Source organism: Arachis hypogaea, chromosome 6 (genome assembly GCF_003086295.3).
Source record: "Arachis hypogaea cultivar Tifrunner chromosome 6, arahy.Tifrunner.gnm2.J5K5, whole genome shotgun sequence".
Taxonomy (NCBI): domain Eukaryota; kingdom Viridiplantae; phylum Streptophyta; class Magnoliopsida; order Fabales; family Fabaceae; genus Arachis; species Arachis hypogaea.
In genome coordinates, this window is record NC_092041.1 from 73,983,479 (window position 1) to 73,989,835 (window position 6,357).

Genomic DNA, 6,357 nt, shown 5'->3' on the forward strand with positions numbered 1-6,357 from the left:
ATTTCTTGATAATTTTCAATTGAGTTTAACTGCCATGTCTTCTTTCTACTCCTTTCACATGAATGCGAATTTGGCATCCATGTCAGTGGAGTAGGTGATGCATGGAAACTTGTCTCTCAATAAATTTCCCTTCGGCAAGTATACCGAATTGTCATCAAGTAAAAACTCACAATAGAGTGAGGTTGAATCCCACAGGGATTGATTGGTCAAGCAACTTTAGTTGGAAGAGTGTGCTAGTTCAGCTAAACAGAATGTAGTTGAGATCTACAGGAAATTAAATGGCGGAAAAGTAAATTGCAGAAAATAAAGTGCAGAATCTTAAATGGGGATTTGGGAAGATGAACGTGGAAATAAATGGCCAAAAGTAAAGAGAATGGGTAAGATCAGAGATGGGGATTTATTAGGCTTAGGAGATGTTGCATTCTCCGGATCAAGTTCATTCTCATCTCTTCCTCAATCAATGCATTCATTGATCTCCTTGGCAATCTTAAGTGATTGGATCCCAATTCCTTGGCAATCCAATCTCTCTAAGCTTGAACAATTGCCCAATTCCTTGGTTTAATTGCTCATGGGAAGAGATGAAATATGGTCACTGATTATACCACATGTATTTCCAAATCAAAGTATTGGGAGGATTACATGTCACTATATCTGCCCAACCCCAATTTGGTCCAACATGAGAAAGCATTTCTAGCATGATCTCCTCATCCCTTTTCCAAGGCTCAGAGGATATCCAATTATGGAGAGTTTCCTTTCCAAGACAACTAACCAATTAGATTAAGATCGAAAGCATTCTAGTAAATCAAGAGAAAAGAAAGAGGAAGAAGAATGAAAACTATAATTGATCCATCAAATTACAACAGAGCTCCCTAACCCAATGAAAGGGGTTTAGTTGTTCATAGCTCTAGAAATGAAAATGAAAAAGGGTAGAACAAAATACATGCAGAAGGTAAATATACAGAGTCTAGTTCTCCAAAGGTACCAAGCTTGTCTATAGTTCAAAACTACCCCTATATATACTACTTTTCTTGATCTTCTAGTGAGTTCTCCAAGTCTTGGATATGGGCCTTTGATCTATAGTTGAAGCAGTTACAATCTTCAGTGGGCTCAGCTTTGTTTGCAGAAAAGAGAGAGTTAGGCATGGGCGTTAGTTAGGACATTAGTGGCGTTAACATTAAGTGGGATGTGGGTTCAAGAACGTTAGTGACAATCACCTTTTCCACTAATGTTCCAACCCAAAATGATCAACGTTAACTTCAACGTTAGTGGCACTAACGTGACCACTAACGTTGCCTTGTGCCCACCTTCCCTACGTTAGAGTTCACGTTAGTATAACTAACGTGACTCCTAACGTGGGCATGCCTAAGCTTCGAGAGCGTTAGTGACACTTACCTTTGTCACTAACGCTCTAAACGCCCCTCCCTCCAACGTTAGAGTTCACATTAATTAGATTAACATGGCCACTAACGTGGTAGTGATTGCCATCTCCAACATTAGTGACAAAGGTGAGTGTCACTAACGTTGGCTTATCATGCTTAGCTCCACGTTATCTCTCACTTTAGTGGTCATAATGTGACCACTAACGTTGGCACTCTTGGGTTGGTCTAACGTTAGTGACAAAGGTGATTGTCACTAACCTTGATGATTGGTTCTTCATCCCACGCTAGAGTTCACGTTAATTGGATTAACGTGACTCTTAATGTGGCTTCATTGTTCCTTTGTGGAATGTTAGTGGCAACCACTTTTACCACTAACGTTGGAGCTCCTCTTCCTCCTCTACGTTAGCTACCACATTAACGTAGTTAACATGGCAACTAACGTGGGCTATGATGGCTTCGAAGGTGTTATTGGCGATCACTTTTTCCATTAACACTACAGGCTTGTCCCATTCCACGTTAGTGGTCACGTTAATTAGATTAACGTGGCTGCTAACGTGGTTCCTTCTTGCTTCCTTTGTCCTGAAATCAAGCAATTAAGGTGCATCAAAGCTCTGTTCCAAATAATGAGATTATGCATCATTAATTTTATCATACAATTCCTGCCTAATCCTCATGAAATCATGTAAAGTTCACAATAATTTCTTGAATCAAGGTGTAAGTGTATTTTCATCCAAAACTTGCCTATTTACTAAGAAAATACATGAAACTACCCTAAAATAGTAAAGAAAATGTCAGTGAAACTGGCCAAGATGTCCTGGCATCACAACACCAAACTTAAAGGTTGCTTGTCCCTAAGCAAGTACTGAAACATGGGAAAGAAAAGAATGAAAGAACAAGATAGACAAGTAATCATTATAGAAGTCAAATTCCTGGTTTATGGGTTTTCATGCATAGCAACTTAGGTTCATTCCTTTATGGTTTTCAGGCCTTTATCATGCCCTTGAACACTCACTTGATTGCATCCTTTGAGACTTCCTAATTGTTGATCCTCCCTTCCTTTCCAAGTTTTATTGCATCCTTTTTAGGCTAAGTGCTCTGTAAGAGGGCAACTTTTTATGATAAGCTTTTAGCCAACACTCCCGAACCAGTTGGTTCAAGGTGCTAGATGTTGAGACACCCCTAAGGACTTAATCCCTCAAGTCTCTTTCCCCCCATACATACACACCACAGGCACATGGTTTGTTATTTTTCTTTCTTGAAACCTTAGTGTCCAGAACCTCTTTGGGTTACTAAGTGCTCTGTAGCAAAGGTTACTCTTGATAGTGGACTTTAAGCTGATAATCTCGAATTAGTTAACCCAAGTTACCAAGTGATAAGGCACCTCTAAGAGCTTATTCATCCAAGCATATCCCTTGCACATGAACACTATAGACACATGCCTCAATATTCAAACCCTTGGTGCCTAGCATTATGTCGTATTGTTTTTCTTTCTTTTTCAAACTCTTATTGTTCTTTCTCTTCTCTTATTGGGATCTTATTGTTTGGTTAGTCTCATAGAATGTGCTTTAAGCATGTGGTTTAGAGCATATAGTTGCCCATATACCTTGTAGGTGAACCAACTTAGCTTATCAATGACCATACCACAAACTTAAGAATTTGCTTCATAAGATAACTCCACTCTTGTTTTTTTATAACATTTTCTTTTTAATTGACTTAGAAAGGACAAGCATACATATAAGCAAGATGAAAATGAAAGCTAGGGCCTAGACCAACACACTTAGACCTAAACAACGAAATCTTAAAGACAGAATTGAAAATTCCTAAGCTACTGTGGAAGCATGTTCTATTTCATACATGATTTTCCTTATTTAAAGCTTGAAAAAGATAAAACAAAGAGGGAATTCCACCACCTTTTACTTATCAGAATGCTCATGTCCCTTTGTTTCCTTTATCTTGAGATCCTTCCTGATTGCTTGGTTCCCTATTTCCCTTGCGCTTTCCGATCAACTTCTTCCAGAAACCAGCATCTTCCATCTTCTTCTTCAATGCTTCCTTCTGTTGTTTTACCTTAACTTCCTCTTGTTCTGTTAGGTCCTTGCGAACTGCATCATATCTTGGGATGGCAGGGTGCAAATTATGCATATTCCTAGCTACATAAGTTAACTTGACATGAGTGTTTATGTTAAACTCTTCCCGATGTAGCTGACATCCTTCATTGAGCACACTGAACTCGTTGAATGCTTTCATCTGAGACAACTGACGTTGGTTGAGTTCTTGAAGGCGCTTCTCCTGACACTCTTGCCTTTTGGTCACTTAATTGATGGCTTGAGTGAGTTGGGAGTAATGCTCCTGTTGCAGCTCCATTTGTTGTTTCTGCCACTCCCTTTGTTGACCCATCCAATTAGAGAGTAGTTCTTCTTGACGATCCATCCTTTGAGATTGAACCCGCAGTTGCTATTCTTGTCCCTCCATATAGCTCCTTGTTAGATCCTCAATGTCTCCTTGAATGTGAACCAGATTTACGTTGGTCGGATTATATTGCTCTTCTTGCTGGTATCCTATTTGTTGGGGTTCTTCTTGGTGAGGTTTGATGTGCGGAAAATGATCCGACACAAAACTCACCGGCAAGTGCACCGGGTCGCATCAAGTAATAAAACTCACGGGAGTGAGGTCGATCCCACAGGGATTGAAGGATTGAGCAATTTTAGCTTAGTGGTTGATTTAGTCAGGCAAACAAGAGTTGATTTGAGTGATTTGTAATTGACAGAAACTAAATTGCATGAATTGTAAAAGGAAATGGGTGAATTGTAGGAAATTAAAGAGAACGAAAGGAAAAAGAGCTGAATCTTAAAGTGCAAGTAATGTAAATTGCAGAAACTTAAATTGCAAGAAATGTAAATTACAGAAACTTAAAGTGCAAGAAATCTAAATTGCTTGAATTTTAAAAGGGTTAGGGATGTGGGATTGCAGAAATTAGACAAGGAAAACAAAATTTAACAAACGGAATAGTAGAAGATGAATTCAATTGAACCGGATCTCAAACTGAAATATAAAGGAACTTTGTAGAAGCATTCAACAGTGAAATTTAAAATGAAAATTCCAGATCTCAGGACTCAAGAGACTAGATAACTAAGTCTAGATCTCAATGCCTTCCTAGATCCGAATTCAGAAAACAATTGCAAGAGAAGTAAAGATCAATCAGTAGAATAAAGGAATTCAAATATCAATTTTTCAATTATGTAGTAAATCAAAACAGAGAGACCTCAGGGTGAGATTGAAACAGAATTCCTTCAATTCTCCAACCCAAGGTTCAAACAAGTATGCAGGAAATGAAAATGAGAAAACCCAGGGGAAGAGAATGCAATTCTTCTTCCCAGAAACTCTAACAACAACGAAAACTGAAAATTAAATCCAACTCTCTCAAAGGAAAAGGCTCTCTAAAAATTCTAAAAAGAAAGCTCCCTGAAAACTTAAATTCTAAGCTATTTATACACTCTTTTCTAATGATCTTTAAGCCTTGAATTGGGCCCTTGCCCTTGATGGAATTGGGTTGACAAAAGCCTCTGTTGATTGCTCTTGGTGTTGGGAAGAAATCCGTTTACAACTTGGGCCTTGGGGATTTACGTTTGAGTCAACGTTTGAGGCAAACGTTGACTCAAACGTCTTCGTGTGTGGCATTATGCAGCTCGGCCAAATTGTTGTCATCCACATTTGAGCCAACGTTTGAGGTCAAACGTGAGCTCAAACGTGGCCCCTCCCATGCTTCTCTTTTAGCCAATGTTTGGCCTAACGTTTGAGGCAAACGTTGGCGCAAACATGGCTCATCCAAGGCATCAAACAGGGGTGCTCTTCCATGCTAAAATGGCACCAACGTTTGACCTCAAGTTTGAGGCAAACGTTGGCGCAAACTTGGCGTGCCTCCAGGGTGAATTTGCAATCTTCCTCACGTTTGAGTCCAAGTTTGAGGCAAACTTTGGCTCAAACGTGAGTCCTTCCTCTTGCCTCTTGCTATCCCCTTTTCTTCAACCTTCTTCCAAGCCTTTTTCCACCTATCATCAATCAACAATTGCATCAAAGCTATGCTATAATCATGAGAGTTCTTCTTCTCATTGATATATAAGCAATTATAGCACAAAAACTGTTGAAAATGCATCAATTCATCCATGGTTGATTGAATCTAAGAAAATATGAAATTCCACCCAAATGGCTTACATGTGGCTCAAGAAAGTGCATAAAACCCAATGAAAATCAAAGAAAAAGACTAGTAAAACTAGGCTAAGATGACTTGTCATCACAACACCAAACTTAAAGCTTGCTTGTCCCCAAGCAAGAAAAGAATTTATGCTCAACAATTCTTTTAGTTTAGAATAGATTGAAGAATGATGTTCAATGCCCTGTGAGTGAAGTGATTAATTAACAGTGGGGTGAACTCTAAATCATATGTTTATGCATGGGCTTTAGTGTTTACTAGTCCCCACATCTTGGAAGTCTTAGGTCTTAGGACTTTCACCCAAATGATACCGTGGAGATCTCTTTATAGATAATCACCTTGAAGCAGCTTATAATGTTTCGGTCTTGACTCTAAGTGTCCTGTCTCAAAGTGGCTCTTTAGATAAGCTTTCAATCAATACTCCGAAACTAGTTGGTTTTAAGGTATTAGGTGTTAAAGCACCCCTGATGATTTACTTGGTCAAGCCTCTCTCTTTGACACAATTCGACCACAAGCATTTACTAGGCTAGTAACTCTTTGAGTTCTTGTTTCTCTTCTTCTTCTTTCTTTTTTTTTTTGCCTAGTAATTGATGCTCAGAGCCTTGGACCATGTTTTTTTAATTTTTTTTTCTATTTTCTTTAGCTGCTTCTTGGATCAAAAGATGTTTGAGAATCTCCACAATACTTCTTTGAACTCTATTTCCTGCCTATGAGCTCCCATGCAGGTTTTCACAAACATGCAACCTCAATACACATTCATACGACTAG